We start from the raw sequence: 12,442 nt of genomic DNA, 5'->3' as shown, positions 1-12,442 counted from the left end.
TGGTAGTACTGCTACTACCGGGGGGGACCAGGAGAGGATATTTTTAAAGTACTGGATAGCTTTGTGACATCAAATGGACTTTGGTGGTCAAGATGTGTTGGTATCTGTACTGATGGCGCAAAAGCCATGACAGGGAGACATAGTGGAGTGGTAACGTGAGTGCACGCAGTTGCTTTAACTTTAACTTTGTTAAAGCAAGGCCCCTGAACTCTCGTGTATTTTCTGCATTATGCAATGATATGGGCGGCGACCATATAAGGCTTCTCCAACATACAGAGGTGCGCTGGTTATCAAGGGGCAAAGTATTGACACGTTATTTGGAATTGAGAGACGAGCTTAAAGTTTTCTTTCCTGACCATAAATTTCACTTGTCTGACCGCTTGCATGATGACGAGTTTCTCACACGACTGGCCTTTCTGCATGATGTTTTTTCTCGCCTGAACGATCTGAATCTAGGATTACAGGGACTCTCCGCAACTATATTCAATGTGCAGGACAAAATTGAGGCTATGATTAAGAAGTTGGAGCTCTTCTCTGTCTGCATTAACAAGGACAACACACAGGTCTTTCCATCATTGTATGATTTTTTTGGTGTGCAAATTAACTCAAGTTTACGGACAATGTGAAATAGCGAAGCACCTGAGTGAGCTGGGTGCGCAATTACACAGGTACTTTCCCGAAACAGACAACACAAACAACTGGATTCGTTATCCCTCTCATGCCCTGCCTCCAGTCCACTTACCCATATCTGAACAAGAGAGCCTCATGGAAATTGCAACAAGCGGTTCTGTGAAAATTTTATTTAATCAGAAGCCACTGCCAAATTTCTAGATAGGGCTGCGCTCAGAGTATCCTGCCTTGGCAAATTGGCTGTCAAGACACTGATGCCCTTTGCAACGACATACCTATGTGAGAGTGGGTTCTCTCACATAGGTGCATGACAACTAAATACAGGCACAGACAGTGTGTGGAAAATGATTTAAGACTGAGACTCTCTCCAATACATCCCAACATTGCAGAGTTATATGCATCCTTTCAAGCACACCCTTCTCATTAACCTATGGTGAGTTATTCACAATTTTCAATTAACAAATTAAGTTTTATATGTAAGATGGCTAAATAAAGAGCAAAATTATTGATTATTATTATTTGTTCCCTGGTCCTATAAGAGCTCTTTGTCACTTCCCACGAGCCGGGTTGCGACAAAAACTCACTCATTCTTATGTTTAATAAATGTATTGTATAGTGTGTGTGTGACAGGCTTACAATTATGGCAAAAAACAACAGAGAGTGCGCTGACCCTGGTGCTACTCAGCTCGAAGTTGAATATTTGATGGGGTACGGGACTATAAAAAGTTTGGGAACCACTGCCCTAGACGTTTCCACTTCACAATAACAGCACTTACAGTTGACCAGGGCAGCTCTAGTAGGGCAGAAATTTGACCAACGGACTTGTTGGACTGGTGGCATCCTATGACGGTGCAACTTTGAAAGTCACTGAGCCTTCAGTAAGGCCATTCTGCTGCCAATGTTTGTCTATGGAGATTGCATGGCCGTGTGCTCGATTTTATACACCTGTCAGCAACGGGTGTGGCTGAAATAGCCAAATCCACTAATTTGAAGGGGTGTCCACATACTTTTGTATATATTGTGTATATAGTGTACTTAAGCAATAACGCCCGAGAAGGTGTGGTATATGGCCAATATACCACATCTAAGGGCTGTTGTTATGCACGACGCAACGTAGAGTTCCTGGATACAGCCCTTAGCCGTGGTGTATTGGCCATATACCACAAGCCCCCCAAGGTGCCTTATTGCTATTATAAACTGGTTACCAATGTAATTAGAACAGTAAAAAGTACTTTTTTGTCATACCTGTGATATACCACAGCTTTCAGCCAATCAGCATTCAGGGCTCGAACCGCCCAGTTTATAAATAGCTTTAGCGTGGACATATCACATTCTGACCTCCAATTAAATCATCATCAAAATGTACTAGAATGTTAAATATTGATTGCAAGAAACACAAAAAAACACATCTTAACAGCAAAGTCTGGGCAACAGCAATACAATGCGGCATCAGGAGTGAAAGTATCTGACACAGCAAAAGTAAAAACCATTTATTTAGCCTACTGTAATTTTGATGAGGGCCTGAACAGAATGTGAAATTGTGATGACAGGACTTTGAAAGGTTTAAGTTAAGGTTAAGACTGTCTCTGAGGGGTGTGACTAAAACTAACAGAGGGAGAAAGGATCCTAGTGCTACACATCTGTATACAGTATCTACAGTGTGAGAAACAAGCTCAACAGGCTCAACAAACTTGGGCCAAACCCCAGTCTTAATGAAGGTAGGCTATGTGCAGAATGCAGTCTAGGGGGTTCCTCTCCCTGGGCAAGATCCCGCTGTGGCACCTGACTTTGTCTATGTACAGCACAGCACACCAGAGCAAACCAGGTCCTGTCCTCTCCCCTGGCTGAGGATTGGCAGGCTTGAGCATAAACGCTGTCACAGACAGAGAGAGGTGGGACCGACAGTAAGCAGTCTGGTGTTCGGTCATCGCTAAATCGTATAACACACTAATACCACAGCAGACACCACATGCAGAAGAGGAGGGGGTGAAGCCACAAAACCTTTGGGCAATTCCACAGAATTGTACTGAGACTCAGGTTTTTCATTTAAAATGTATGCCAAACAAAAACCATTGATTTCAAAGTTTAACAAACCATACAACTCCATGCACAAGGACAACTTTTAAGAATTCACACTGAACATTTTACAAAACACATTTACTGGAAGAACTGTGCAGATGCAAAGTTTGGTAACAGAATTATGGTAAATTCCAAAAACTCTTAAATATCTGCTCCGAATTAAGATTCAAAGATGTCTGCAGAAGAATGGGGTGTCAGCTTTGAAATGACATCTTGTCTTTGAAAACATCCGTTTTGGTATTGATCTACAGCAGGTATTCCCAAACTGGGGTACGCAATGCCATCGGGGGTACGCCAAATAAAAATGTGATTCACCTTTTATTTATATTTTATGAATCTTTTTAATTATATTTTTTTCTCTTCACATTTTCAAACGGTCCATTTAGATTTTCCAACAGGGCTATACATTTGGGTGTTTTTCCTCGCCTGAGTAGCCTCGTTTCACTGCCAAAAATACAATTAAACCATCTAGTGTTCAGCGAAATAACAACACAATGTCAAATACAGGTAGCCTAGTCAAATAATTAACATCCAATCACATTAACCATTACTCTCTCGCGGGAATTCCACTAACTGTCCGTATGTAGCCAAACGTAGCTGCTGCTCATTCAGTTTACTCAAAAATGTATATATGGTTAAAAAAAGTAAGCCCCGCGTCAATAGAGACACATACCAGCTCTACTGGTAGTACTGCTACTACCAGCAGTACTACACCTGCACCTGTCGACAACACAAGTTGTTCTGCTTCCACGAGCACATCAATGCTGGCATCAGTAATTCTACATTTGTTGTTAGCCCAGCTAGCATTGACACTGACAGTTGTGAATCTGATGCAGCAGAAGAGCTACTGCCCCTCACCCGGGAAAGCACCGAACAACAGACAGGGACGCTAGATCATCGAAGAGGCGCAAATATGATGAATATCGATTTGGGGTTCACTTATATTGGGAGTAGTGCCTTTCCTCACCCACAGTGTGTTATATGTGCAAAAGTACTATCTCACAACTCGATGAAACCTTGTACTCTTGCACAGACATTTAGAAACAAAACATGCCAATTTGAAAAATAAGCCACGGGAGTTTTTTGAGTGAGAATTAAGACGACTTTCGAGTAGTAAGACATGTATAAAAGCAACAGATACCATTAATAAGAAGGGGTTAAAAGTGTGTTATATGATGAGCTACCGAGTAGACAGGCAAGCCCCATACTATTGTGGAGGACTTAATTCTTCCTGCTACCGCGGATATGGCTGGGACAATGCTGGGGGGAAAAGCCCAAAAAAACTATACAGACAATGCCTTCATCAAACAACACTGTTTCACGACGCATCAGTGACATGGCAGGAGATGTTTTGAAACACTTACTGCTTCGCATACAAGCCAGTGAATTCTATGCGTTACAGCTGGATGAGTCAGACGTGGCGGGCGTGGCACAGCTCCTGGTATATGCCCGTTACGTTTATGAGGGGGTCAATTAAGGAAGACATCCTCTTCTGCAAACCGGGAGAGGATATTTTTAAAGTACTGGACAGCTTTGTGACATCAAATGGACTTTGGTATCTGTACTGATGGCGCAAAAGCCATGCCAGGAAGACATAGTGGAGTGGTAACCCGCGTGCAAGCAGTTGCTCTGTCACACCCTGATCAGTTTCACCTGTCCTTGTTATTGTCTCCACCCCCTCCAGGTGTCGCTTGTTATCCCTGGTGTATTTCTCCCTGTGTTTCCTGTCTCTCTGTGCCAGTTTGTCTTGTATGTTCCAAGTCAAACAGCGTGTTTTTCCCGTGCTCCTGCCTTTTCTATTCTCTTTTACTAGTCCTCACAGTTTTGACCCTTGCCTGTTTTCTGGACTCTGTACCCGCCTGCCTGACCATTCTGCCTGCCCTGACCTCGAGCCTGCCTGCCGCACTGTACCTCCTGGACTCTGAACTGGTTTTGACCTTTTGCCTATCCAAGACCATTCTCTTGCCTACCCTTTTTGGATATAATAAATATCAAAGACTCAAACCATCTGCCTCCCGTGTCTGCATCTGGGTCTCGCCTTGTGCCCTGATATGCTCCCGACGCCACTTGGGTACACTGCAGCATACACCGAGAGGCTCTTGCTGCCAAAGGAATGTCTGACAGCTTGAAAGACGTTTTGGACGCTACAGTGAAAATGGTTAACTTTGTTAAAACAAGCCCCCTTCGTGTATTTTCTGCAATATGCAATGATATGGGCAGCGACCACGTAACGCTTTCACAACATACAGAAGTGTGCTGGTTATCAAGGGGCAAAGTATTGACACGTTTTTTTTTAATTGAGAGACAAGCTTAAAGTTTTCTTTACTGACCATAATTTTCACTTGTCTGACCGCTTGCATGATCACGAGTTTCTCACACAACTGGCCTATCTTGGTGATGTTTTTTCTCGCCTGAATGATCTGAATCTAGGATTACAGGGACTCTCCGCAACTATATTCAATGTGCAGGACAAAATTGAGGCTATGATTAAGAAGTTGGAGCTCTTCTCTGTCTGCATTAACAAGGACAACACACAGGTCTTTCCATCATTGTATGGTTTTTTTGTGTGCAAATGAACTCAAGCTTATCAACAATGTGAAATAGCGAAGCACCTGAGTGAGCTGGGTGCGCAATTACACAGGTACTTTCCCGAAACAGACAACACAAACAACTGGATTCGTTATCCCTCTCATGCCCTGCCTCCAGTCCACTTACCGATATCTGAACAAGAGAGCCTCATGGAAATTGCAACAAGCGGTTCTGTGAAAATTTTATTTAATCAGAAGCCACTGCCAAATTTCTGGATAGGGCTGCGCTCAGAGTATCCTGCCTTGGCAAAACATGCTGTCAAGACACTGATGCCCTTTGCAACGACATACCTATGTGAGAGTGGGTTCTCTCACATAGGTGCATGACAACTAAATACAGGCACAGACAGTGTGTGGAAAATGATTTAAGACAGACTCTCTCCAATACATCCCAACATTGCAGAGTTATATGCATCCTTTCAAGCACACCCTTCCCATTAACCTATGGTGAGTTATTCACAATTTTCAATTAACAAATTAAGTTTTATATGTAAGATGGCTAAATAAAGAGCAAAATTATTGATTATTATTATTTGTTCCCTGGTCCTATAAGAGCTCTTTGTCACTTCCCACGAGCCGGGTTGCGACAAAAACTCACACTCATTCTTATGTTTAATAAATGTAGTGTGTGTGTGACAGGCTTACAATGATGGCAAAAAACGACATTTGAGAGTGCGCTGACCCTGATGCTAGAGGGGGTATGCTTGAAGGGGTACACGGGACTATAAAAAGTTTGGGAATCACTGATCTACCATAAGCAAAGTGGATTTACACCATGTAACACAATTGCAGAATTTTATATTGGGTCCCTGATCTATACAACACAGAAATGCCTAATTATGGATATAAATGTCATTCTCTTCATGGTGATGTATCCTAAATAGGTACACAAGGGTAGAAATATGCAATATCCTCATTTGCATATTTGAGTACTATTCTACACACTGGCTTTCTCCAGGTGCTGAAACCCTCTATTCTCAACCACCGGCTATAAACCAAACACTATAAAAAACATAAACATAGCATACCTATGGCTCTTGTAATTCCTTCGGCCAAGAGCCTCCCATGTGGAGCAGTGGTCTAAACTGTGCCACTAGAGATTCTGGGTTCGAGTCTAGGCTCTGCCGTAGCCGGCCGCGACCAGAGAGACACATGGGGCGGTGCACAATTGGCCAAGCGTAGACCGGGTTAGGGGAGGGTTTGGCCAGCAAGGATGTCCTTGTCTCATCGCGCACTAGTGACTCCTGTGGCGGGCCAGGCGCAATGCACGCTGACACGGTCGCCAGGAGTACGGTGTTTTCTCCGACACATTGGTGCGGATGGTTTCTGGGTTAAGTGGGCATTGTGTCAAGAAGCAGTGTGGCTTGGTTGGGTTGTGTTTCGGAGGACGCACAGCTCCCGAGTCCGTACTGGAGTTGCAGCGATAACGCAAGACAGAAACTACCAATTGGATACCACGATATTGGGGAGAAAAAGGGGTAAAAATTGTGAAACTAAAAAAGAATGAAAAGTACAAATCTTTTTTTTTTTTAATCCTTCGGACAGGTCAGAAGCAGCTGCCAAGGGCTGCTTGAATACAGAGGGGAGATGATGTGTTGTTGTTTGTTTGCGTTTCCATCTTGCTCTGGTATACTGGGGTGATGTCGGCATAATGTTTCAACATATTTGAGGTGTTGGCAGCTCGTTGAGCATGTGCAACCAGGGGGGGGGGGGGGAGGGGAGACTCTGGACCACCTTTACTCCACACACAGAGACACGTACAAAGCTCTCCCTTGCCCTCCATTTGGCAAATCTGACCATAATTCCATCCTCCTGATTCCTGCTTACAAGTAAAAATTAAAAGCAGGAAGCACCAGTGACTCGGTCAATAAAAAAAGTGGTCAGATGAAGCAGATGCTAAACTACAGGACTGTTTGCTAGCACAGACTGGAATATGTTCCGGGATTCCTCCGATGGCATTGAGGAGTACATCACATCAGTCACTGGCCTCATCAATCAAGTGCATTGATGACGTCGTCCCCACAGTGACTGTACGTACATACCCCAACCAGAAGCCATGGATTACAGGCAACATCCACACTGACCTAAAGGCTAGAGCTGCCGCTTTCAAGGAGCGGGACTTAACCCGGAAGCTTATAAGAATTCCCGCTTTGATCTCCAACGAACCATCAAACAGGCAAAGGGTCAATAAAGGACTAAGATCGAATAAAACTACACCGGCTCCGACCCTCGTCGGATGTGGCAGGGCTTGGAAATTATTACAGACTACAAAGGGAAGCACAGCCAAGAGCTGCCCAGTGACACGAGCCTACCAGACTAAATTACTTATATGCTCGCTTCGAGGCAAATAACATTGAAACATGCATGAGAGCATCAGCTGTTCCAGACAATTGTGTGATCACGCTCTTCGTAGCCGATGTAAGTAAGAGCTTTAAACAGGTCAACATTCACAAGGCCGCAGGGCCAGATTAATTACCAGGATGTGTACTCCGAGCATGCGCTGACCAACTGGCAAGTGTCTTCCCTGACATTTTCAACCTCTCCCTGTCGGAGTCTGTAATACCAACATGTTTCAAGCAGACCACCATAGTGTTCTTGGGCACAGGGACTAAGGTAACCTGCCTAAATGACTACCGATCCGTAGCACTCACGTCCGTAGCCATGAAGTGCTTTGAAAGGCTGGTCATGGCTCACATCAACACCATTATCCCAGAAACCCTAGACCCCTTCCAATTTGCATACCGCCCCAACAGATCCACAGATAATGCAATCTCTATTGCACTCCGCACTGCCCTTTCACACCTGGACAAAAGGGACACCTATGTGAGAATGCTATTCATTGAATACAGCTCAGCGTTCAACACCATAGTGCCCTCAAAGCTCATCACTAAGCTAAGGACCCTGGGACTAAACACCTCCCTCTGCAACTGGATCCTGGACTTCCTGACGGGCCGCCCTCAGGTGGTAAGGGTAGGTAACAACACATTATCCACGCTGATCCTCAACACGGGAGATTATTGTGGACTACAGGAAAAAGAGGACGAAGCACGCCAACATTCACAACGATGAGGCTGCAGTGGAGCAGATTGAGAGCTTCAAGTTCCTTGGCATCCACATCACCAACAAACTAACATGTACCAAGCACACCAAGACAGTCGTGAAGAGGGCAGGACAAAACCTATTCCCCCTCAGGAGACTGAAAAGATTTGGCATGGGTTACACCCCTACAATCAAGTGAGAGTGAGGAGTTTCCCTGGATCAGTGGTATTAGTGGTTATCCTGATGGCTATAATAGATCTTCTTCACCTCAAGTCCTCCTCCCCCTTAAAGCAAAGACTCACCAATGTTCTATGTTATATTGTTTTTGGGCCTCTCTGAGCAATGTTCTATCGATTCCCAGGGTCATTTCATTTTCCATGTGTGTCTGAGCTCTTGCCGTTCACGTTGGGCAGAAATACAGCCGTATAACGCAAAATGCATCACATGATGCAAAACGCATCATACTGGCTGTATTTCTGTATTTTGAAAGTTCTTTATCATGAAAACTACTTGTTTGCTGGCTTGCAAAACATTTTGGGACTGTATCAACAGTGGACTAATGAAACAAATACCAGAAGATAGTTTGAGTGGAATTGTATTTATTTTAAGTATCATCAGACACCACTCCAGGGGTTGGGGAACACAGTCATCTCAGCCTCATGATACAGGAAAACATTTGAGAGAGAGTGAGAAGATACCCAGTGACTAATTTTCCTTTTCACACTTTATGCTGTTATAAATCAGTTTCTCTGATATGTGCTTTGAACAGGGAACGCAAACATAAATCTGCAGCGTATAATGAAGCTGACTATGTGTCAGAACTACCCATACATGCATCTGGGTGTGCACTGGGGAAATAAAGGCAAAGACATGCCACTAATTCTATTCAGACAGCAACAAATGTACATACTATTTATTTCAAGTCTCCTATTGCATTTGGCTTTGTTGTCACTCTCTTTAGGGATACTGAAATAAGTAAAAATGACTGTAAATCAGGATACAAAACAAGTTCCCACAAGCCCAGCATGGAGGATAATTGATCTGTGCAAAGATCCTGTGCACATAACACACATCAACACCTACAGAGTAATCTCAAAATAACAACTTGCCATTTAAGAATCTAGTGCGCCTGTCGTTCATGTTTGAAAGGCATGAATTTCGCTGTTTACTACATCCTAAAAATAAAAAGCTGTGTCAACAGTTTCCTAACATCTCCTCAAAGTAGCCTATGCACTTTTAATCCCTTTATCTATTTCTGGCAGTAGACGTGTATTATTGATGCCATTGTGTGTGAGGAGGACATCAGTTCTATCAGTGTGTTGATGGTGTATGGCTGGAGTGATGCCATGTTGTCCTTTACACAGGCCTGGAGGGGGAGGCACCACATGTCTTCACAACCTGCTACAGTAGGGGTGTTCAGCTACTTTGTCAACCAAATAATTAAAGAGAAACCTGTGCCTTTTGGCCCAACAATCATACATTTGCAGAAAGAATGTGCATGTTTTCAGTACAGTGCCACTGAGAGAGGGGGCAACCTTGGGTAGTGTGCCGTGATAGTGCGGCCACCCTCCAGAACAGTGGCACTGCGTCAGGGCTGCCCTTCAGTGCAGAACCACCAGCTGGGCAGCAGTGGTCACAGGCCCCTGTCAGCACTGGAGAGTGAGTCACACTGGCCTCAATTACAGTAGACTGGGGAGTGCACCTCATCATGGAAGCCCACAGAACCTGACCAACTGACAGCTGCATTAAGAGACATGGTCAGGAATTCACATATTAAGAGGCATTGATGGACAAACAGCTCACCATTTCTCTTCAGTTTGACAGACAAATAAAGTGGAACAAATGTGTAGGTGATGCTGCAGTCAGAGCTTATTAATTCAAATTATTAAAGACTGACGAGAGACCATTACAAAACCTGGACGAAAAACACAAGATCACTCAAAGAGACTACCATATGTGACTGTTCCAATCAATATCCTTACTACCCTGTTATAACAACAGGCACAGTTCAGTTGCAAACCTTGTTGGAAAATACATCATGTGAAAATGGAAGATGACAAACTATGAACACAGCAACTCAGATGGGCCACTGTGTCAGAAGATAACTGACTAATATTTACAACCTAAAAGACAAAAGGACAACACAAAGGGCAACCTGCAACAGCTCTCAATATTGTAGAGATAAGCATGGGTTGGGCTAAGGTATGCACTTGCATGATGAATCTGTAGCTGCAGATACCTCAAGAAAGGAAAGGTACATACAGTATGTTGCAACATGGTACTCGTGGTTAGAGCGTTGGGCCAGTAACCGAAAGCTGACATGTTAAAAGCTGTCGTTCTGTCCCTGAGCAAGCCAGTTAACCCACTGTTCCCCGGGCGTCTAAGACGTCGATTAAGGCAGCCCCCCCGGGCGTCGAAGACGTCGATTAAGACAGCCCCCCGCACCTCTCTCATTCAGAGGGGTTGGGTTAAATGCGGAAGACACATTTCAGTTGAAGGAATTCAGTTGTATAACTGACTAGGTATCCCCCTTTCCCAATCTTCAGATTTATAACAAGTATGCTACAAGTGACATGCTAAGGCGACGATGTAAAAGTTACCCAAACAGGCTCAATTTTAAATCACTCAATGGCAACAAATAATCCCCAAAAACCAGACATAGGGAACTGTTTTTAGTGTTATAATGCATCTCTTTTCAACAGCATACAATAAATCCAGAGTTGTTGACTTGCTCTCTCCTGCATTAATTGATCTCTTGTATGCTGATAAAGAGATTGTTGATAGTGGTAACAATGTAACAAGTCAGGGGAATCAAGCATGATTCTACTGCATCGTATCATTCACCTACTACTAGACAGACATCTCTGATCGTGAACTATTGAGAGAATAATGAACATTTCATATGCAATTGGATTTTGAATTGCTGCTGTCTATGGAGGAAATTATTGAAATTGTTCCGTGCTTTTCACTGTGACCCAAAGTAAACCCACCATCTTTACACAAGTCAGTTACCTAGCAACATCGCGCATGGTAATCACAAATTGATGGCTCGCAATGTTCAACACATGCATAAAAAGGATGCGCACCCGTACGCTGAAATAGAAAACTGTCTAGGACTCACCAGAAATCAAAGTTAATTAGCCGTTCCCTCTTTTGGTTCCTCTGTGGGATACTCAGCAGACATAGAAAATAAAAAGTGGCATTACATGCCAGCTTGAAATGTTACAATGTAGCCAACAATTAATTTAGTCCGTTTCCTTTCCGTTGTCTTGAGGACGTTGGATAGTTGAACTACTTCATGTAAACAGGAATTAGGGACAGCCTCAGGTCAACATCTTTCTCGAGCTGCATCCGAGTCCTCACATTTCCTTGAACAAATGACTACGTTGGCCCTAAACTGTGTGGTAGTAAACCGATAAAAATCGGGGTCAAGTTATGACAACCGACGGAAAATCCATGTAGGCTACTAAAACGTCATTGTATCCAGTAGTAATTCACACGCGAGTTGCCTTCATCACTTCAGTTACCGCTCAAGCGAAAGAGACGCTCTGGATTCAAACACCGGTAAAATCGAAGTCCGTAAATCCTCTTGAATCAAGAGTATTGCGAAAATATGGTGAAGATACTCGCAATCTTGAGCTTCTGAGGGTTGCCTCTGGTCTTGTTCGCTGTGAACGTGAACCACAACTATGAATTTGCTTCCCTCTCGCGCTCAGGCCAAATGGAATGCGCCACCTGTTGGCCAAATGCTCGTGCAATTCCGCAAACGGAAATGAGTTACCTCTGGTTCGTTCAGCCATTCCTATGGGGAAATTAATGGGGAAAGAATAGGGTTTGGGGAAAAACGCCGGAAAATGAAGTCTGAGGTTAACACAGGCTTAGGAGATCCTATGCGTTTTGATATATGAGGTAATATCAGTCAGTTAACAGGAGCTTCATGCATTATGAAGCTTTTATGTTCTTTATGTGCTTTTTTAAATTACATAAATGCTTAAAAATTCACAAAAGTGACATTAGCTGATGAAGATTATCTCATAAAAGAACATCTCCTAAACCTGTGTTTACCACAGACCTTATTTTCGGCGTTAATCCAAAAACCCTCCAAA

General features: G+C 43.6%; 1 protein-coding gene across 2 annotated transcripts in view; it reads right to left on the bottom strand.

Annotated features, from left to right (window-relative positions):
* Positions 1 to 12,046, bottom strand: part of LOC106580355 (membrane-associated phosphatidylinositol transfer protein 2) — a 91,749-nt gene extending 79,703 nt beyond the window's left edge. For both annotated transcript variants that reach the window (XM_014161300.3, XM_014161302.3), the window contains exon 1: positions 11,458 to 12,046. The gene's annotated coding sequence lies outside the window, so the exon portion shown is untranslated. The remainder of the gene's footprint in view (positions 1 to 11,457) is intronic.
* Between the last annotated feature and the right edge of the window lie 396 nt (positions 12,047 to 12,442).

Source organism: Salmo salar, chromosome 20, assembly GCF_965601325.2.
Source record: "Salmo salar chromosome 20, fSalSal1, whole genome shotgun sequence".
NCBI classification, from domain to species: domain Eukaryota; kingdom Metazoa; phylum Chordata; class Actinopteri; order Salmoniformes; family Salmonidae; genus Salmo; species Salmo salar.
The sequence above is the reverse complement of the archived record's forward strand: the minus strand, read 5'-3'. Positions and strand labels throughout refer to the sequence as shown.